This window comes from Ahaetulla prasina, chromosome 4 (genome assembly GCF_028640845.1).
Source record: "Ahaetulla prasina isolate Xishuangbanna chromosome 4, ASM2864084v1, whole genome shotgun sequence".
Lineage (NCBI taxonomy): Eukaryota > Metazoa > Chordata > Lepidosauria > Squamata > Colubridae > Ahaetulla > Ahaetulla prasina.
The window spans coordinates 117,503,303-117,525,751 of NC_080542.1; the positions used below are offsets into that span (position 1 = coordinate 117,503,303).

General features: G+C 41.8%; 1 protein-coding gene across 3 annotated transcripts in view; it reads left to right on the forward strand.

Annotated features, from left to right (window-relative positions):
- The window catches only part of C4H10orf67 (chromosome 4 C10orf67 homolog), a 127,185-nt gene that overhangs the window by 13,984 nt on the left and 90,752 nt on the right, over positions 1–22,449 (forward strand). For 2 of the 3 annotated variants that reach the window (XM_058183163.1, XM_058183161.1), the window contains one exon: positions 5,465–5,578. The exons of the other annotated variant lie outside the window; for it this stretch is intronic. The gene's annotated coding sequence lies outside the window, so the exon portion shown is untranslated. The remainder of the gene's footprint in view (positions 1–5,464; positions 5,579–22,449) is intronic. 3 annotated transcript variants of the gene reach the window in all.

Below are 22,449 nucleotides of genomic sequence, written 5' to 3' on the forward strand. Positions count from 1 at the left end.
GGAACGAGCTACCTCCGGGGTTATGTCAACTCCCCAACCTCCGGGCCTTCAAACGGGAACTGAAGACCTTATTATTTCACCGAGCGGGACTAGCCTAAGAAATATTTTAGCGAAATTTTAAACGGGTTTTAAATCGGTCTCTGACTGTTTTAGTGATTCGGCCATTAAATATTTGATTTTAATTGTTTTTATATATTGTTATTTATTATATTTATATTTGTGTTGGTCTGTGTATTTTAATATGGCTGTAAACCGCGCTGAGTCCTTCGGGAGATGGTGCGGTATAGAAATGTAATTATAAATAAATAAATAAATAAACTGAAATATTGTCTTTTAGACCATTGAAATTAAAAGTACATTAATAATAATTAATATGGATGCTACATCATAAAACACTTGTTTTTATTAGGAAAGAGCCAAACAACATACAGCTCAAATTATAGAATCGGCCATTTGAATTTTGTTTTCAAATACTTACTATGATAAGGTACGTATAGTGAAAGAACCAGTGTCATGGTCAGATCATTTCCTTCTTCGCCTAGACTTTCGGACCCCCGCCCACCACCGCAGGGAGACGGAGCCAATGCATTGGTTCCGTCCCAGGCGCCTGATGGACCCGGAGAGGTTCCTGACGGAGCTTGGGCCGTTTCCTGAGGATCTTACCCACGGCACGACTGAAGAACTGGTTGCGGCCTGGGAACGGGCCGCGGCTGGGGCTTTGGACCGTGTCGTGCCTTTGCGGCCTCTGACCTGGCGTAGATCTCAATTGGCTCCCTGGTTTTCCGAGGAGCTGAGAGAGATGAAACGCCGGAGAAGACGCCTAGAGAGTACTTGGAGGTCTAGCCGTTCCGAGGCTGATCGGACACTAGTGAGGTCTTTTACTAGGACCTACCTAGTGGCAATGAGGGAGGCGGCGTTCTCGTTCCACCCTCATTGCATCGGCAGATAACCGCCCGGCCGCCTTGTTTCGGGTAACCCGTTCCCTCCTTCATCAAGAGGGACAGGATGACCCCTTACAGGGACGAGCTGAGGAGTTTAACGGTTATCTATACGATAAAATCGTTCAGCTTCGGGATAGTTTGGACCAAGATTGCGATGATCCAGCCGAGATGACAGAGACATGTCTTGTTGAGGTTATTTGGGATGAGTTTGATTCTGTGGCTCTCGAGGATGTGGACAGGTTGCTGGGGAGGTTACATGAAACTACATGTTTACTGGACCCGTGTCCTTCCTGGTTAGTGCTGGCTGCTCAGGAAGTGACACGAGGCTGGCTCCAGGGGATTATAAATGCTTCTTTGATGGAAGGGGTTTTCCCCGCCGCCTTGAAGGAGGCGGTGGTGAGACCTCTCCTCAAGAAGCCTTCCCTGGACCCAGCTATTTTGGGAAATTATCGTCCAGTCTCCAACCTTCGCTTTGTGGCGAAAGTTGTAGAGAGTGTGGTTGCATGGCAGCTTCCCCAGCACCTGGAGGAAGCTGTCTATCTAGACCCGTTCCAGTCCGGCTTCCGACCCGGTTATAGCACGGAGACGGCTTTGGTCGCGTTGGTGGATGACCTCTGGAGGGCCAGGGACAGGGGTTGTTCCTCTGCCTTGGTCCTATTAGATCTCTCAGCGGCTTTCGATACCATCGACCATGGTATCCTGCTGCGCCGGTTGGAGGGATTGGGAGTGGGGGGAACCGTTTATCGGTGGTTCTCCTCCTATCTCTCTGACAGGTCGCAGACGGTGTTGACAGGGGGGCAGAGGTCGTTCTCGAGGCGCCTCACTTGTGGGGTGCCTCTGGGGTCGATTCTCTCGCCTACCCTGTTCAACATCTATATGAAACCGCTGGGTGAGGTCATCAGTGGGTTCGGGGTGAGTTATCATCTGTACGCTGATGATACTCAGCTGTAATTTTCCACGCTGAACCATCCCAACGAAGCGGTCGAAGTGCTGTCCCGGTGCCTGGAAGCTGTACGGGTCTGGATGGGGAGAAACAGACTCAAGCTCAATCCCTCCAAGACGGAGTGGCTGTGGATGCCGGCATCCCGGTACAGTCAGCTGCATCCGCAGCTGACTGTTGGGGGCGAGTTAGTGGCCCCAAAGGAGGTGGTTCGCAACTTGGGCGTCCTCCTGGATGGACGGCTGTCTTTTGATGAACACCTGGCGGCTGTCTCCAGGAGGGCCTTTTACCAAGTTCGCTTGGTTCGCCAGTTGCGTCCCTTCCTTGACCGGGATGCCTTATGCACGGTCACTCATGCTCTGGTTACGTCTAGGCTGGATTATTGCAATGCTCTCTACATGGGGCTGCCCTTGAGGTGCACCCGGAGGCTGCAGTTAGTCCAGAATGCGGCTGCGCGAGTAGTAACGGGAGCCGCTCGTGGCTCCCCTGTGACATTGCTGCTCCGTAGCCTGCACTGGCTTCCTGTGGTCTTTCGGGTGCGCTTCAAGATTTTGGTTACCATCTTTAAAGCGCTCCATGGCTTAGGACCTGGGTACTTACGAGACCGCCTGCTGTTACCTTTTGCCTCCCACCGACCCGTACGCTCTCACAGAGAGGGTCTCCTCAGGGTGCCGTCCACCAAACAGTGTCAGCTGGCGGCCCCCAGGAGTAGGGCCTTCTCTGTGGGGGCAGTGATGCTCTGGAATGAACTTCCCCCTGGCCTGCGTCAAGTGCCTGATCTTCGGACCTTCCGTCGTGAGCTCAAAACATATTTATTCATTAAAGCGGGACTGGAATAATTAGCGATGAATTTTAATTGGGTTTTCTTAATATTTTAAAATTTTAAATCTAAATTTTTAATTATCAGCCTTTATAATTTGCTTTTTTTAAATGTTGTTTTAACTGTATATATTTTGTTTTTATTTTGGCTGTACACCGCCCTGAGTCCTTCGGGAGAAGGGCGGTATAAAAATTTAATAAATAAATAAATAAAATAAATAAATAAAAATTAAGTCCCTCCTTTGTAATCATTTCTCTCCTCCAAAAATATTACTAGTTTAGCTAGGAGAAAAAGATAAGTATTTTGTGAGTCTATAAATTTTGCCAATTTATTAACTATCAGCACAAAAAACATAGGAGACACAGTAATTTAAGGGAGAGGAGACACAGTAATTTCAGGGAGAGGGTGTTTTACCAGGGAATAGCTCAGGGAGAAAGAGTAAACGCCTTTTCACATGCTGCTGCTGCTGCTTTAAAGGTGAAACTACCCATAGTTCTTTTTAAAGCATTTAAACTGAAATCTGATAACAGATATTTTACGTCACTGCCTATTTTAGCTCTTAGTTAAACTTTTGGAATTTACTGGAACTCTGCTGCCATAACTTCTCTGTCCACTAAAAATAATTGCTTTTAGTTCTATGCTATCATTTCATACTTGTCAGATAACATGTTGAAGGAGCTGGGCTGACAATGTACTCATTAATCATCACATAAGAAAGCCTCACCAAGATAACACCTAGTAGCCTTTGTATAAAGGTTGGTGAATGGTGGTAAATAGAAGTAAGAAATGCAATTTGTTTTATACAAATAAAAGGTATGGTTTCTAAATATAAACAATATAGAAGCATATCTCTTTATCTCTTTTTCAAGATATGAGAGAGAAAGAGAGATGATTAGAAAGAGATAGATGGATGGGGAATGGATGGATGGATGGATAGATAGACAGACAGACAGACAGACAGATAGATAGATAGACAGACAGACAGACGTTTTATTTCTTAATCCATATTATTTCTGGTTCATTATTCTTTTAGAAAAAATGAAGTTCTACACTCACCTTCATTATACCTTATTAATAGTAAGTGTTTGATTTAGTAAACTGTAAACATAAAGTATAATCCTAAACAAAATTATATCAAAAGCCAAATTATTAGGAAGTCTTGGAATGAAATTCCTACAGATTTAGTGAGATGAAAAGCCTCCTAGATTGTAGGCACAGAGTGCAACTGTCAACCAAATTATTTAGGAGAAAGTATACATACAATTTGATAGGCTGCAATTTTAACAGTCCTAAAACACTTACTTGAGCATAAACTTAACTACATAGTTGAAGCTCCTTCAGAATAAACAAAAGTCAAATGTAAAATTATCTTCCTTATTAAACAATTTCTCAATTGCCTAGGCAGATAAGTGTCTATGCAGGAATAGTACAATAAGACCTTTAGCAAAAATGTGTTCAATTGCATATTATAAAAACATTACTATAATAAATAATATTTTGAGCGTACTTCACCAAGAACTCTGAATACATTCTATTCTCAGAGTTAGCAAACAGAACTTTTAACAATGAAGTAATATATTTACAAACAAGACTAACATATTTATATTCATAAATAGCAACTTAATATAGTTTTATCTTACTTTTTTTTTTAAAAAAGCATGTTCATCATGACTGACAGCCTTGATTGTACAGGAAAATGGTTCATTTCAGATTAATATGTATTCCTAAATGTTCATTTCAATTATTAATATCAATCAATAGTATACTATTTCATCATAACTTGGTCATTACAATCAAGAATTAGAATAACATATTACCGAGTAAGCTATTTTCACTTAAGAATCACTTTCCAGATTGCTCTATTCATAATTATAAAAATAGAATATGACCAGCAAATTCCAGGACTAAACAACATTACCAGAACTCCTTGGTTATAGGATCTTACAGTGGTACAATCTATGGAATAGAATCAAGATGACTTTGTTCAGCACACTGTACAATAATCCCCTTCTTTCTGTCTGCCCTTCAGAGATTTAGAAAAGAAACTCCTGAAGCACATTTGTAACTCTATTTTTGTAGGATTAACAATAGAATTTTCAAAGCTTGCCATTTTCCTCTCTGCTCTCAGCTATATGGGTAGTCCTTGATTTATAGCCATTCATTCAGCGACTGTTCAAAATTACAGCAGCGTTGAAAAAGATATCTAGGACTAGTCCTCACACTTACAACCATCACAGTCTGTTCCCATAGTCACAATCAAAATTTGAATGTCTGGCAACTGGCATGTATTTATAATGGCTACAGTGTCCTGAGGCATGTGAGGAGTTCCATTTGCAGCCTAGCCACTGGTTTCCAACCATCAAAGTCAATGGGGAAAACTGGATTGACTTAATGACCAGTGATTCACTTAACAACTGCAATGATTAATTTAACAACTGTGGCAAAAAAAGGTTGAAAAATCAGATGCAACTCACTTAACAACTGCCTTGCTTAGCAGTGAAAAGTCTGGTCCCAATTGTGGTTGTTTAAGTTGAAAGCTACATATACTGTGCATAATCAAGGTGAAGTTACTCTAAATCTTTTTCTTATACTTATTATTTCAGAGCTAAAATTTCATTTACAATCTTTTACTAGTTAATGGCTTTTGCATTCTTTCATCAGTGTTTTTCCTGTCTCCCTTTACACTTCCAATATTTATTGGACTAGACTTTTCTATCCTGGTAGCAACTCATAGGAGACTTTCTCTATCTTCCAAAACCCCAGAAGGCAAGAAAAGAAACAATGGATGGAAACTAACCAAGGGGAGAAGGAGAACTAAGGAGAAACTTCCTACCAGTGAGGACAATTAACCAGTGGAACAGCTTACCTTCAGAAGTTGTAAGTGCTCCATCATTGGAAGCGTTTAAGAAGAGACTCCACAGCCATTTGTCTGAAATGGAATAGGGCAGTGTTGGCAAACCTGCACACACATGGGGAAGTGGGGGAGTACCGGAAACCAGAAGAGCAGCTCCCCAGCATGCACGCACGGGAGCACCAAAAACTGGAAACGCAGTTCCCTGGCATATGTGTGTGCTGGTCACCTAGTCTTCTGGTTTCTTGCATACATGTGCATGCGAAGACCAGCTGGTCATGTGTGCACTGGGACCCAGAAGAGCAATTGGTGACAGCTTGCATGCCTGGAGAAATGGAAGTGTGCCACTTCCAGAACGTGTGCCATAGGTTCGCCATCACAGGTATAGGGCCTTCTGCTTGAGCAGGGAGCTGAATCAGAAGACCTCCAAGGTCCCTTCCAACTCTGATATTCTATGTTATTCTATGATGTGGAAGAAATAAGCAGGGTCATACTAGACTGGATAGAAGACAATTAGGGAAGCAGTAATAGTATGTGGAAATGACCTCGAGAGATATGGGGAAAAAATGCTGCTTTCAGTTAAGAAAGGCTATAGCAGGGGTGAAATGCTCCCAGTTCTGACTGGATCTCGCGATCCGGTAGCAATTGTGGCTAGTGGTTTGGTGATCCGGTAGTTTTAACCAGGAAGTAATGTGTTTTTTACTTTCCATGCATGTGCAGGTTTTGGGCATGCGCAGGTCTGCACACACATGACACACTCATGGTGTGTGGACTTCTGAATCAGTAAGGAAGTCGATTTCACCCCTGGGCTGTAGCCTGAAGCTTTGTAATGGATGGAGAAAGACTCAAAAGGGACCTACCCTAAGTTCTCAGACTATAAAAAAAAGAAAGCAGAGGATTTGTACTTTCAGACTTGCAAGATTCTGTTAATGTACCCTCACAATAAAGTAGAATCAACTCATCTGTCATGTTTCCTATGTGGTCTACCTGGGCAACCTGACAGAGTCTAAGAGGTTAGGCTAAACTAGGAAAGTAAAAAATAGAAATCAGAGAGAAACTACTTCGGTATTTTTGCCAAAAATGCATGATCTTACAAAGTCTATGAAACAACAAGAGCAACTTGAAGGAGACTTTATCATTGCCTGCATCCTAACATCCTTTGAATGTGTTGGACAACAAATATGTGATTTTTAGAAACAGAATGAGAGTGCTAGTTATAATGCAACCTAGTTCCAATATACAACTTCATCACCAGCTGAAATGGGGACTTTGTTGATGACCAAGGTTGCATTTTATATTGAAACTGAGGGGAGGGGCTGGATTGGGCCTGGGGATAGGATACATAGGCAGGGATAATCATACACAGATATATTGGAAATGTCCCCTTTTTTCTTAATTTATTGAGAGTGAAGTAGTTTTGCTTCTAGAAACTATTAAGTCTCTTTTAAGGTGTTACAGTTTTATAATCATAGACAGAAAAAGTAAATTACAGTTTCCATTCCTGTCCCAGTTGAGAATAACAGGAAATCACATCTCTGAGTGATCATGTCCCATTCAGCTGCACTAGCAGAGGGATATAAGAAGCCACAAAAAGATGGTTTGTAGTTTGCTTACTTTTGAACCAAGAGGTTTGGATGGGTGTGTGATGCCTGGTATTTCACAATAGAACACAGAATAATTGCAACCTCAGTTTCTGTCAGGTTGCCTCTGATTATAACTAGGAAAGAATTCACCTTGACTTCATTTGCAAATAAAGAAAAGTACTTTTACTAATTACATCTGGATTGCAGCAGGGTTAAAGTTGAATCTGAGACAGAATATGGCTGACAATCTGTATCACCCTATTCCTCCCTCCTCTGTCCCAAAAGGTCATCAGGTCTGGTCCAATGCCAGCTCCTTTCCGGGTCCCGTGGTAATTTTCTTCCACAGGTCTCTGGTTGTCAATCAAATCAGGAATGCAATGTCTGTTAGCGTTCGCGCCCAAACATTCCTGTGAATTCAAAACATTAATCTCTCCTCCGACCTTAATTATGTCAGACCGGCACTCTTAAAGGCCCCTCTCTTCTTAACTTGAATCCAGTAGCTATTTACATTAGAAATACAATCCCCTTCTATCTAACAACTGAAATACAATCCCCTTCTATCTAACAACTGAATATAAGGAGCACAAAGAGATACGAAGTTTGGAGTGGAGGCTGACAGTTTCCAATTCTTCATCAATCCTCTGATTTCTTACACTGAGCTTCCTTAGAAAGCCTAATTCTCAGTGTGTCACTGAGAACTGTAACAGTTTGTTCAACCAATGGGAAAACTTTAGTTAGAGCTCCTCGGATGCTGGAGAAGTGATGGAAGTTGATCTACAGTAGCCAAGACAGCTGGAAAATTCTGATAGCTTAAATCCACACATCTGAGTATCCAAGTTGGAAAAAAAATAAATCTGACCGTGGTGTTTTACTGACAGTAGGTCAGTAAAATAACTTCTACTCCATTTCAACATCCAGCCTAACTTCAGCTGTGCACATTACTGGCCAGAGAATGTAGTTATTCTCAGAGAAAGGAGTCAAGACATCTTTAGTTTAGTTTTCTGTTGTCTTTCCCCAATCAAACAAATAACTAAATTGGTTACGTGTTTCAATTTTTAGTGGAAAACTCTGCTGATCTGAAGGTGAAGGTCAGTCATAACTTCCTCTCCTCAAAGTTCACTCCAGCAGTCTTCTCCAGATAGAATTACTTTTTTGTTCAAGGAGGAATAGAAGAAATACAGTAGTAAATATAGAATGTCCACATTGCTGCCATAGTAACCCATGATTGGTTCCTTGCTAATGTTCTTTCCAAGACTCAAGAAAAGGAAGAAAGATGGCCAAAGCCCATACACTTCCTGTTCCTGCCTACCTCTCCAAAGAATTTAAAGATCTTAATGTCATTGAGCAGACTTCTACCCTGTTATCAACCCAGAAGCTGACCCTCTCACCAAACATCCTAGAACTTTTAACTCTGCCTTGTGGTTTAGAGGAACTGGAAAATGATTACCGGTAAAATGTTGAACCAGCTACAGGGAGCATTTGGGAGGATTTATAATAAAGTACAAGAGTAAAAGGGAGGGAGGAGGTGGTGGAGGTATGAGGTATACCTCTGGTGGAGGTATGAGGTATGGGTTAGATACTCAAGATTTTGTCAGTTGGGAAGTATATAGACACACTTCATTTCAAACAAGTTTACCTTTTTTTAAATTAAAATATTCTGCCAATCCAGCCTCCTGATGTGGGTATATGCCCACAATGGCTTTAAACAATCATCATATAATGATAGTATAAAAGCCCAAAACGTGAAACCAAAAAAGCAGGAGTGATAGAGGAAACAGCAAAGCTAAAGCAGAATAAAGCCCTTGGTGAAAAATATTTATTTATTTATTTATTTTGTCACACAACAATATATAAGTATACGCATGAAATAACCACACAAAGTGAATACAACCAAAGGGAACATTAGGACAGGAACGGTAGGCATGCTGGTGCTCTTATGCACACCCCTTACAGACCTCTTAGGAATAGGGTGAGGTCAACAGTAGACAGTCTTTGGTTAAAGTTTTGGGGATTTTGGGATGAGACCATGGAGTCAGGTCTCCGTGGTAGTGCAGGTAGTGCATTCCAGGCATTAACAACTCTATTACTGAAGTCATATTTTCTACAAACAAGATTAGAGCGATTCACTTTAAGTTTGAATCTATTGTGTGCTCGTGTATTGTTGTGATTGAAGCTGAAGTAGTCTTCGACAGGAAGGACATTGTAGCAGATGATTTTATGAGTTATACTCAGGCCATGCCGAAGGCGGTGTAGTTCTAAATTTTCTAAATCCAGAATTTCAAGTCTGGTGGTATAAGGTATTTTGCTGCGATCAGAGGAGTGGAGGACTCTTCTTGTAAAATATCTCTGGACACGCTCAATCGTATTAATGACCAAAATGTAGTGTGGGTTCCAGACTGATGAGCTGTAATTGAGAATTGGTCTAGCAAATGTTTTGTATGCTCTGGTTAGTAGTGTAATCTTTCCTGAGAAGAAGTACTCAAGATTAGGTTTACAACTCTTAAAGCCTTTTTTGCGATGTAGTTGCAGTGGGCTTTGGCACTTAGATCATTTGAAATGAGAACTCCAAGGTCTTTGACAGAGTGAGGGTCATCTTCAAGGTCATGTCCATCAAGCTTGTATTTAGTGTTCTGATTCTTTTTTCCGGTGTGTAAGACAGAGCATTTGTTGGTTGATATTTGGAGTTGCCAAATTTTTGACCATTCCGATACAAAGTCAAGGTCTTTTTGAAGGGTAGCAGCATTGTTGGTAGTGTTAAATAGTTTAACATCATCGGCAAAGAGAACACAGTTACTTATAATATGGTCACAGGGGTCATTTATGTATAATATGAAGAGTGTTGGTCCTAGAACGCTGCCTTGGGGGACACCACTATTAACAGGAGCATGATTTGATAGGACACTGCCTATTTTGACTACTTGTTGCCTGTTTGACAGGAACGCAGTTATCCAATTAGGGAGGGGTCCAGACATGCCATAGGATTTTAGTTTTAGAAGTTTGTCGTGTACCACTGAGTCAAAGGCTTTACAGAAGTCTTTGTAAATTGCATCTATTGCTTTCCCCTGATCAAAATTTGCAGTCCATATGTTTTTGCAGTGGAGAAGTTGTAGACTAGAGGATAACTTTTTTCTGAAACCAAATTGTTTATTAGAGAGTAGGTTGTTTTTTTCTAGGTGGGGGGTAATGGATTGGTTGATGATTGATTCCATTACTTTGCACGTGACGCAGCATAAAGAAATTGGTCTGTAATTTTCAATGAGGCTGGGGTCTCCTTTTTTGAAGACAGGGATGACCATGGCTAGTGACCATAGACTGGGAAGGGAGCTGATCCTGAAGGATTTTTCAAAGGTTATGCTTAGGGGTTCTGCTATATTAGTGGAAAGCTTTTTTAAGAAGTATGCACATAGTCCATCAGGTACAATAGATAGAGATGGTTTCAGTTTGCATTGTGCCTTTTCAACATTATCTTCTGTGAAATCTATTTGCGTTAGATCGTTGTAGTCATTATTGATACGACTAGGGAATGTTGGGCATGAGCCATTGCTGTTAACAAAGACTGAGCTGAAGAATGTGTTAAAGGGATTTGCTTTAACTGCTTCATCATTGCATTTTTTACTGTTAGAGTCTTTTAGGGGTGGGATGGATCTCGAGTCTTTAAGTTTGTTGTTTATAAAATTATAGAAAGCGCAATTGGATTTTGTGCGCAGAAGATCTTCTTTTGTTTGATGTGGTAATTGGTGCATTCAATCCTTATTTGGTGGCATATATTTTTGTAGCAGTTTTTAAAGTTAGCCACATAGCCAGTTTTGTTTTTTCTCCAGAGAGATTTTTTTTTTGGATTGGAGCTTTTTTATTGATATGGGTAATTTATTTTTCCTGATTTTGGTGGTGATTTGTGGTACATATAATTTAATAACTCTATTGACTTCAAGCAGGAAAACACTATAGTGGTCTTCAGAAGTGATACAGTTAGAGAATAGAATTTGCCAGTAAAGAAATGAGAGGTCGGTGTCTATAAGTTCATAGTTGGCTTTTTTGAAGTTGTAGTTTGGTATCCCATTATTATGGAGATATTTATAAGGGCGTATATTGAGACAAAAGTCTATCACGCTGTGGTCACTGTTGTAAAAGGGTTCTTTTATTTGTAGTCCATAAACTGAGTTTGAGTTGTTGCAGAAGATGAAGTCAAGGCAGTTGTTTAGTCTTGTATTGTTTGTTACTAGTTGTTCTAGATCAAGTTTTGTAATAGCGTTGTATAGGGTAGTATGGATGGATTCACTTGTATATTCATTTGTTATCCAGTTGATAGAAGGTAATTAAGATCACCCAGGAAGATTAGAGGATATGAGCAAGAAGTAGCCCATGTTAGTAGTGTGATTAACTTGTTTGCATGAGCGATGTCGTAGTCAGGGGCTCTGTAGCATAGTAAGAATCAAAGTGTGATGTAAGGGACAGGTCGCATACAATGGTCTCAGGAAGAGAAAGTTTATGTGCAACTTGAATATTTTTTTGATTCAGAGACTTTTTGTAAAAGATAGCCACTCCACCTCCCCTGTGGGTTTCGCGATCCGACCGGAAAACATGATATTCTCTTTCTGAGATGATGGGGTCAGGGAGGGATGAGTTCAGCCATGTTTCACAGACAAATATAATGTCGAATGTACCAGTATTTAACAAGAGGAGAAATTCAGGCATTTTGTTTACAATGCTTCTTGCATTTATCAGTTTGCTTTTAAGTTCAGCAGTGGCTGGTATAGAGGAAATAAGGGACGTGCGTACCTAGTTTTGGATATTATATTATTATTTGGATATTATATTATATTATAAATATTCATTAATTACCTAAAAGTAATTAATTTAAACTGTCCTCAGAAATAATATGGCTCTAATATATTCAAATTATCTGGATAAGAACCTGATGAGCTAATTTAGGTTATGTAATAGTGACAATTCATTTAGAAACAATGCATCTACAAATTACATGCATGTGATGGAGTCATCAGAACATGACTTCATTCTTAACTTTTATATCATCACCCTCCCAAACGAAAATAGTCATTTTTAAATAGAGCCAACTCACATGCCTTTGGTTATCATGCGTAACCATACAGTATATGCCCTATATACACAGAAAATATTTAATACTTTACTGAAAGTATGCAAACTATATGCTATTACATCATAGTCTATATTAAAATAGTTATATACATTGTGTAGTTGGGCCCTGTGTAACAATTTATGAAGTAAAACAAATTTCTGCTATTAAATAATGGAGATGAATATTACTGCTATGCAACCAATGCAGAGGCAGATAGAATTGCGTTTGGAAAAGGCATTAGATTCCACAAAATGAATGAAACTAGGAGAGTTCAAGGGGAGATAGGACTATTTTTACAAAAGGCAGCTGGACTTTCTTTATTTTTCCTTGAAGATGTTTTCTTCTCATCCAGGAAGTTTCATCAGTTCTGACTGGATGGTAGGGAAGATGAAAGGATTATACTTCTTTGCAATCATCTGGTTGTTAGCATTCTCTCTCAGAGCCGTTGAGGCTACATGGGGGTTTGTTTGTGTCCTCAGGGTCACCTGAATCAGAGTGCCAATGGTGTGTGGAATCTTCTTGGAACTGCTGAAAGGAGTGTGTTGTAGACAGGAAATAGGTTATGTCATATTCCCCCCTCTCTGTTGAGGGAGGTCTTTTCAATTCTAACATAGATGGCCTCTTTCACCCCTCTTTCAAACCAATGGTTCTTTCTATCCAGAATGTGGACTTTGCTATCTTCAAAAAAGTGACCTTTGCCTTTCAATTGCTGATGAACTGCTGAATCTTGTCCTGATGGATTTGTTCTCCTACGTTGTGCCATAGATTTGTGAAGTGATTGTTTTTTTCAATGTACAGATCTACACATGTCTCACTGCACTGTATTGCATATACTACATTGCTCAATTTCTGCCTTGGGGTGAACAAGCTTCTGCCTTAGTGTATTATTGGGTTTAAAGCATGCATATATGTAGTGTTGGTTGAAAATCCTCCTGATCTTTTCTGATATTCCTGCAATGTATGGAATGACAACATTGCTTCATTTTCATTCTTTTCTTTGTCTGTTATGGAGGAACTCCTGCTGGGTCTCTTTCTGGGTTTGATAAAGGTGCAGTTGGGATAGCCACACATTTGAAGAGTTTCCTTGACATATTTTTTCTTTTTCCTCTTTATCCTTTGCGGCCTCTGACCCGGCGGAGGTCTCAACCAGCTCCCTGGTATTCAGAGGAGCTGAGGGAGATGAAACGCCGGAGAAGACGCCTAGAGAGTTCTTGGAGGTCCAGTCGTTCGGAGGCTGATCGGACACTAGTTAGGTCCTATACCAGGACTTACCTAGTGGCAATGGGGGAAGCGAGACGTTGCTACGTCTCCTCCCTCATTGCGTCGGCAGATAACCGCCCGGCCGCCCTGTTTCGGGTAACTCGCTCCCTCCAACAGGGGGAGCAGGATGACCCGTTGCAGGGATGTACTGAGGAGTTTAGTGGTTATCTATACGACAAAATCGTTCAGCTTCGGGACGGTCTGGACCAAAATTGGGTAGATCCGGGTGGGATGTCTGAGAGCCGTCTTGTTGAGAGTGTTTGGGATGAGTTTGACCCTGTGGTTCCCGAGGACATGGACAGGTTGCTGGGTAGGCTGAATGCCACCACATGTTTACTGGACCCGTGCCCCTCCTGGTTGGTGCTGGCCGCACAGGATGTGACACGAGGCTGGCTCCAGGGGCTTACAAATGCTTCTTTGTTGGAGGGGGTCTTTCCGGCCGCCTTGAAAGAGGCGATGGTGAGGCCTCTCCTCAAGAAGCCTTCCCTGGACCCAGCTGTGTTAGGTAATTATCGTCCGGTCTCCAACCCGCCGGGCGAAGGTTGTAGAGAGTGTGGTGGCATGTCAGCTGCCCCGGTACCTGGAGGAAACCGTCTATCTAGACCCGTTCCAGTCCGGCTTCCGGCCCGGTTACAGCACTGAGACGGCTTTGGTCGCGTTGGTGGATGATCTCTGGAGGGCCAGGGATAGAGGTTATTCCTCTGCCTTGGTCCTATTAGACCTCTCAGCGGCTTTTGATACCATCGACCATGGTATCCTGCTGCACCGGTTGGAGGGATTGGGAGTGGGAGGCACCGTTTATCGGTGGTTCTCCTCCTATCTCTCTGATCGGTTGCAGACGGTGTTGGCGGGGGCAGAGGTCGGCCCGGGCGCCTCACTTGTGGGGTGCCTCAGGGGTCGATTCTCTCGCCCCTCTTGTTCAACATCTATATGAAGCCGCTGGGTGAGATCATCAGTGGTTTCGGTGTGAGGTACCAGCTGTACGCTGACGACACTCAGCTGTACTTTTCCACACCGGACCACCCCAACGAAGCTATTGAGGTGTTGTCCCGGTGTCTGGAGGCCGTACGGGTCTGGATGGGGAGAAACAGGCTCAAGCTCAATCCCTCCAAGACGGAGTGGCTGTGGATGCCGGCATCCCGGTACAGTCAGCTGCAGCCGCGGCTGACTGTTGGGGGCGAGTCATTGGCCCCAATGGAGAGGGTGTGCAATTTGGGCGTTCTCCTGGATGGACGGCTGTCTTTTGAAGACCATTTGACGGCCGTTTCCAGGAGAGCCTTTTACCAGGTTCGCCTGGTTCGCCAGTTGTGCCCCTTTCTAGACCGGGATGCCTTGTGCACGGTCACTCATGCTCTCGTGACATCTCGGTTGGACTACTGCAATGCTCTCTACATGGGGCTCCCCTTGAGGAGCACCCGGAGACTCCAGGTAGTTCAGAATGCAGCTGCGCGGGTGATAGAGGGAGCCCCTCGTGGCTCCCATGTAACACCTCTCCTGCGCAGACTGCACTGGCTGCCTGTGGTTTTCTGGGTGCGCTTCAAGGTTTTGGTAATGATCTTCAAAGCGCTCCATGGCATAGGGCCGGGTTACTTACAGGACCGTCTGCTGCCACCGAATGCCTCCCACCGACCCGTGCGCTCTCACAGAGAGGGACTCCTCAGGGTGCCGTCGGCCAGGCAGTGCCGACTGGCGACGCCCAGAGGAAGGGCCTTTTCTGTGGGGGCTCCCACCCTCTGGAACGAGCTTCCCCCAGGACTTCGTCGGTTTAGGGCCGGTTTAGCTCTGCCTGGTAAGGCCTGTTATTAAGAACACAAAGCCTGCAATTACTGCAGGTTCGAGCCCGGCCCAAGGTTGACTCAGCCTTCCATCCTTTATAAGGTAGGTAAAATGAGGACCCAGATTGTTGGGGGGGCAATAAGTTGACTTTGTAAATATATACAAATAGAATGAGACTATTGCCCTATACATTGTAAGCCGCCCTGAGTCTTCGGAGAAGGGCGGGGTATAAATGTAAACAAACAAACAAAAAAAAAAAAAACTTCCTGACCTTCAGACCTTCCGCCGCGAGCTTAAGACACATCTATTCATTTGCGCAGGACTGGACTAGGGTTTTAAATTTTTAAATGACTAAATTTTAACTTTGGTTTTAAATTGGGTTTTATTATTTATATCTTATTTTAAATATTTGGCCTTTATAATAAGTTTTTTAGATGAATGTTTTATTTTGTATATTTGTGTGTTTTTATATGGCTGTACACCGCCCTGAGTCCTTAGGGAGATAGGGCGGTATAGAAATACGAATAAATAAATAAATAAATAAATAAATAAATTGGCTGGCAAACTTGCAGCCCAGTATTGTAGGGTTCTGATCACTCCCATTTTGTGCCTCAGTGGGTGATGATAATCAAAATGTAAATACTGATCTATGTGCATGAGGAGGTTTCTGTAAACTTCATTGTTAAGGTTTCGGTCTTCCTTAATGTGCACTGCACAGTCCAGAAAAGCCAGACAGTTTTCCTGAACATCTTCCCATGCGAATTTAATCTACATGTCCACAGAGTTGATGTGTTTGATGAAGGCTTCCACTTCCTATGTTTTAATCTTGACCAAGGTGTCATCCACATATCACGTTTCCCGGAAAATAAGACCATCCTTGAAAATAAGTCCTAGCCTGTTTTTTTTTTAAAAAGTGAGTCTAATATAAACCCTACCCCAAAAATAAGCCTGGAGGGATGAGCGTGGCTAGTACAAGAGGTGGTGAGTTCATAGAGAACGACGGTAACCAGCAGCCGCCGCAGTCTGCCAGCCCTTTGGCGTAGCACAGATAAGTCTGTGTGGAGGCAGAGGCAAGGCAGGGCAGGTGATCTGGACCTGCTACTCAGCTGCCTGGCTCACGAGAAGCTGGTTGAACTGGCAACAGGCGGAGGCAGAGATATGGGGGGAGGCAGGTAATTCTGATGCTCCAAATGGGTGCCTGCTCAGTGTGTCCATGGGCAAGCCGAGAGATGGTGGGATGGAGCGGGCAGTGTATTGGGATTGCCTGCCTCCCCTTGTACCTCTGCCTCCCCCTGGCTCTGCTGCACACTTTTTGCCCAGGGAGAGACAAAGCTTTGTCTGCTTGCAAAAGGGACACATTGAAACAGAGCTAATCACTCTGTTTCAAAGTGTCCCATTTGCAAGCAGACAAAGCTTCAAGTCTCTTGTCATTTCTCTATCTAGGTGAAGTGTTTCTGTGCCAATGGGTGCAAATTGTTCCATTCCCAAGGGTCTCATAGGTGCAGGACACTTTTCGCCTAGAGGGAGATGAGGCTTCGGCTGCTTGGAAATGGGGCACTTTGAAACAGAATGATTAGCTTTGTTTCAAAGTGTCCCATTTACAAGCAAACAAAGTTTTAAGTCTCTGTCATTTCTCCATCTGGGCAAAAACTGTTTGGGTGCCTATGGGATGCTTGATTTGCTCTGTTTCAAATCATTCAAATTGCTCATTCCAGTGGTGGATTGTTCCTGGTTCTGTATGGTTCTTGCGAACCAGTAGTAAAAGCATCGGGAGGCTCCACCTGCCAGCCCGGATGTTATAATGAATGATCTGCGCACGCACAGAAGGGTGCGCACTCCTGTTGCGAATCAGTAGTAAAGGTAAGTAGAACCCACCCCTGCTCCATTCCCAGACACTTGTTGCCAGAGGGAGACAAAGCTTTGTCTGCTTGCAAAGGAGGCACTTTGAAATGGAGCAATTAGCTTCAAGTCTCTGTCATTTCTCTGTCCAGGTGAAAAATGTTTGGGCGCTTTATGGGGCGCTTGGGAAGAGAATAAATCACTCCATCGCCAAGCACTCCATAGACACCTAAACACTTTTCACTCAGAAGGAGGTGAAGCTTTGTCTGCTTGCAAGTTGGGCACTTTGAAACGGATTAACTCCATTTCAAAGCATCACATATGCAAGCAGACAAAGCTTTGAGTCTCTGTTATTTCTCCAAAGTTTCAAGTCTCCATCATTTCTTCATCTAGGCAAAAAGTGTGTCTGCCCTGGAAAATCCTGTAAGCCGTTGCGGCTGTGAGCAAGCAGATGGTGGGAGGGTGTGGGTAGTTGGCCGCAAAATAAGACATTCCCCCAAACTAATGGGTCTTTTAGTCAAAAAAAATATATAAGACCCAGTCTTATTTTTGGGGAAACACGGTACCTATACCAGTGAAAGGGTGGAATTCCTGTGAAGGAGCTTAGGGCTTCTCTAGAAATTGGCCACACTGGGGGACACAGGTGAAACCATGGCTCAGATACGTTTTTGTCTGTAGAAACTTTAAAATGGGTAGTGGTCAAGCAGAAGTCCAATATGGCACATATGTGATCTGGGCTGAGGTTGGTTCCATTGCCTAATGTCTTGTCTTGTAGCAGTGATTTCTTCACTACTGTGACAGTTTTAGTTGTTGGATTGCAAGTAAACAGTGAAGTCACATCATAAGAAATCATAGTCTCATCTGGATCTAGCTGTAGTTTCCAAACTTTGCTGACAAGTGGTGGTGCTAGAGGAGCCAATATGGTGGCTAGATGTTGTTGGTGATGGAGTTGAAAGTTCCCTCTTTATGGTGAATGTTCCGTGTTTATGGATTTTGGGGGATCCATATATGTATGGAGTGGCTTCCCCAGGATAGCCTCAGTACAATATTGTAGTTTGTAAATAGCATTGTCTTTCAGTAGTTGTTGCAGGAAATCAATGACCTATTTCTTATAACTTCTGGTAGTGTTTCTCTTCAGAAGTTTCATATATTGCAGTATTTTTCAGAAAACTATTCACATTGGCATTATGATCATCTGTGTTCAAAATAATTGCATCTTCCTTTATCAACTGACAATATGATGATGTTTGGATATCTTCCTAGGGATATCACTGCTCTCCTTTCTTGAATTATGAGGTTGCAAGGAGGTGTTTTGACATTGGTAAGGGCTGCAGACAAAGATGATATTCAGCCAGTTTGGACCGGTTTGGGCGAATTAATAGCGGTGATTGCAGGTGGCCTGCCTTCCCACCCGAACATAATACCGTCCTATTTAGCAACATTTTCAAGGCCAAGTGCATGCGTGGAAGGTGTGTGCAAGCAAAAAGCATGTGCGGAAGGCCGGGCGCATGCAGGGAAGGCGCATGTGCAGCGCGCATGCTGAAGTCTGGGTGCATGCACATGTGTGCAGCAAATTAGTGGCAACAATATGTGAAATCCATCCCTGGCTGAACATATATTTAATTCATCCTTAATTGTTCTGGTTCTGCCAGTTTATTCTTCCTGATGGCTGACCCAGTGGTTATGATTAGATCTATGATTGGTAGCTGTTCTAGTGCAAAATCCAGTCCTTTGGTTAAAACATTCTTTTCGGTTTGAGGAAGCTCTGTAACAAAGATTTCTCACCCTAGAGTGATGCTTTCATCCCTACCACCATCTAGTCAGAACTGATGACTGGATGAGAAGCGAAACATTTTTATTTTATTTTATTTATTTTGTCAAGCATTTATTTTAGGACAGATACAAATGTAAACATAATTATAAATACATGAAAAGAATACGAATAAAAGAAAACATTAGGACAGGGACGGTAGGCACACTGGTACGCTTATGCACGCCTCTTACAGACCTCTTAGGAATGTGATGAGGTCTACAGTAGACAGTCTAAGGTTAAAGTTTTGGGGATTTGGGGACAAAACCAGAGTCAGGTAGTGCATTCCAGGCACTGACAACTCTGTTACTGAAGTCATATTTTCTGCAGTCTAGTTTGGATCGGTTTACCATGAGTTTGTATCTATTGTGTGTTTGTATATTGTTTTGGTTGAAACTAAAGTATTCATTGGCTGGTAGGACATTGTAGCAGATGATTTTATGTACTATGCTTAGGTCAGACAGAAGACTGCGAAGTTCTAAGTTGTCTAAGCCCAAAATTTCGAGTCTTGTGACATAAGGTATTTTGTTACGAGCAGAGGAATGCAGAACTCTTCTTATGAAATATCTCTGGACTTGTTCAATTGTATTAATGTCTGATATGCAGTGTGGGTTCCAGACCGATGAGCTTTATTCAAGAATTGGTCTGGCAAAAGTTTTGTATGCCCTAGTTTGCTGTTCAATATTACCGGAGAAGAAGATACGCGAGATTAGGTTAACAACTCTTAATGCTTTTTTAGCAATTCTGTTACAGTGAGCTCTGGCACTTAAATCATTTGAGATGAGTACTGCAAGGTCTTTGACAGAGTGTGGATCATCTGTTAGGTCGTATCCGTCCAGCTTGTATTTTGTGTTCTGATTTTTTTTTGCCAATGTGTAAGACAGAGCATTTGTTGGTTGAGATTTGGAGTCGCCAATTGTTTGACCACACACATAGTCAAGGTCTTTTTGTAGAGTAGCAGCAACATTTTCAAGAAAAAACAAAGTTCAGTTGCCACTTGAAAAAGCATCTTTGAGATGACCTGGATGACTAGAATATCCATAGATGTTTTTATATATTGTTTTTAATTTTAATTGTTACTATTTTAAAATAGTTTACTTACAAAAGAGGAAAGATTAATCTCTTAAAGATGACCAGGAAGGAATGGTATACATATAATGAAAGCCACCCTCTGGGATATGTAAGCCCCCTGAATTGAAATTTTTGCATTTCTCAATTAAAAGATCACTTAATAAAGGTTGGGATACAGGGAAGGCCTTTCAAATTAAAAAGAACAGGATTAGTTGAAAAATACTTTGATTTTGCTTGAAACAGCTTTTTATTTTCCTGCACTTTTATTTTACATGAGCCTTAGAATTAAAGATAAATTTGCCCCCCTTAAAATATTCTTGGAGGAAAAATAAACAAAAATGTTTGATCTGAATCTTGCTCCTAAGCCAAAAAGAGAACAAAGTCAAGTAAGATAATAGACAATACCCTATACTGGGGATACTATAGGAAGAGGCAGGTAATATTCTGGTAAATCAGTGCTTTGTAATTTATGTCCCATATGGGCATATATTGAAGGGGCAAACCCCCTCCCCCCACTTACAAAAGATTGGGGACTCCTGATCTGGGAAATAAACTATCACAGTGTCAGGACCAATGTGGATTATGTTAAAATAGGTTTAGATCAGATCCCTGCTGGTCCTGATGGCTTAAAAACTCCTAAAATCAAAGTAAATGTATCATTGAACATCCCCTGTCCTGTGATATACTCCTAAATCCCTAGACCAGATGTCACTAAAATAATATGAAACTTGTTACTTCACTGAAATGTTGACTAAAAGATGCTAGAAAAGCTACACATCATTGAGTATCAGTTGGTAGAAAGAAGGACAGAATTGTTATATTCATGTCTTTCTTTGGAGCTGCCCAAAGGGATTTTACTTGGTTCTTGTGAGAATAGAATGCTTAACTACATTATCTGTACCCAGCAAGTCTGGTACTAAAAAGTTTCTGTGAACAAGCAGACAAATTGTGGCATTGGGTCATTAGCTTTGCCCACCAATACTGAAAATGTAGATGGAAATATACTACAGTTAGCTTGTCCAGTTGTGTATTGTGTCCAGCTGAGGATGATGCCAGTCTGCCTACAGTTAATAGTTAATTCATGGAACAAGTCTCTAAAAGCATTTATTAGAAGGAAAGAAGATTATGGTTGCAACATGAGAATTTCCATTAATACTTTATTTCTGAATGAGATATCGATGTACAGTATATGCAACACTTTTTCACCTCTTCCGGTTTTTTATGTAGAGTACTGGAAGCTTGCCTCTTTATGAATGGGGGGCTGTCTGCATCTGTTTACTGTTCCAATAGATATCATTCCCAATAGTGTGAGAAATGACTTTCACAGATGATTGATGGTTGGCTTATTTTTTTATTGGCAATACAACATTCATAGGCCACCCCTGTCCATATGGACTCTTAAAATTCAGTTGTATCTCTGGGGTCACATTTGGAACCAGAAAAGGTCTTTATCCTCCCTACTCCTGCAAGTGAATATTTTCATGTTCCCATTGGAAGAGTTTGAAATATGGCACAAATTCACACACAAAGAATCACTTGTATAACGCAAACTAGGAGCGATTATGGCAAGGAGTCATTTTAAGAATGGCATTATCATGTGTCTTAATATAGTTTTGCATTAAGAGTTCCCTTTCTGAATGAGCTAAGTTTAGCTTGGGTGACGTACATGTTGACTCAGTCTGATTTGATGGTCAGAAGACTGAGCAGTTTTGTCAAAACTGATGTACCCAAAGCTAGGGAATCTTTGGATAGTTTCCACCTTCAAGATATCTAGACATTACAAGCTGTCCCCACAAGACCTTGCTAAGGAAAATAACTGGCTTTTCAAATAAATTCACAATGGGCATTAAGGAAGCAACAAACTTTTCCTAAATACTTCTGAAGTGTGTTTTATGCTGTTGTAGGTTGAAAATGTCAATATAATGAATCATGTATATGCAGTTAGCTTAGAGTGCAGACTCTTTAGAGAACCACTTGAAGGGACAAGATAGTTAAATTATTTAATCCAGTGTCCGGCAACATATGGGCCCCAAAAGTCTCTCTAACTTGAAAAGTCTAATATAACTGAAGGTGGAAGCTAATTAGCACACAAGAAGCCAATATAAACTGCATTCAATCAATCTGAACTAAATTTAATTTTAGATATTATCTATTATTAACCGGTAGCAAAAATCCCAGCAGGCCACCCCCCCACATGCCTAGCTGAGCCGTACAATCATCAGGTTTTTTCTTTTAACTTTTAAAAGCATTTTTTCTTCGGCTGAAAAATACTTTTAAAAGTAAAAAAAAAAGCCTCTGATGATCGCGCGGCACAGCTGGAATCGTCTGAATCTTTTAAAAGTATTTCTTCTCAACCTTTTCAGCTAAAGAGGTTGTAGAAAAAATGCTTTTAAAGGGTTCTTGCGATCAGGCAACTCAGCTGGGATCATCAGAACCCTTTAAAAGCATTTTTTCTACAGC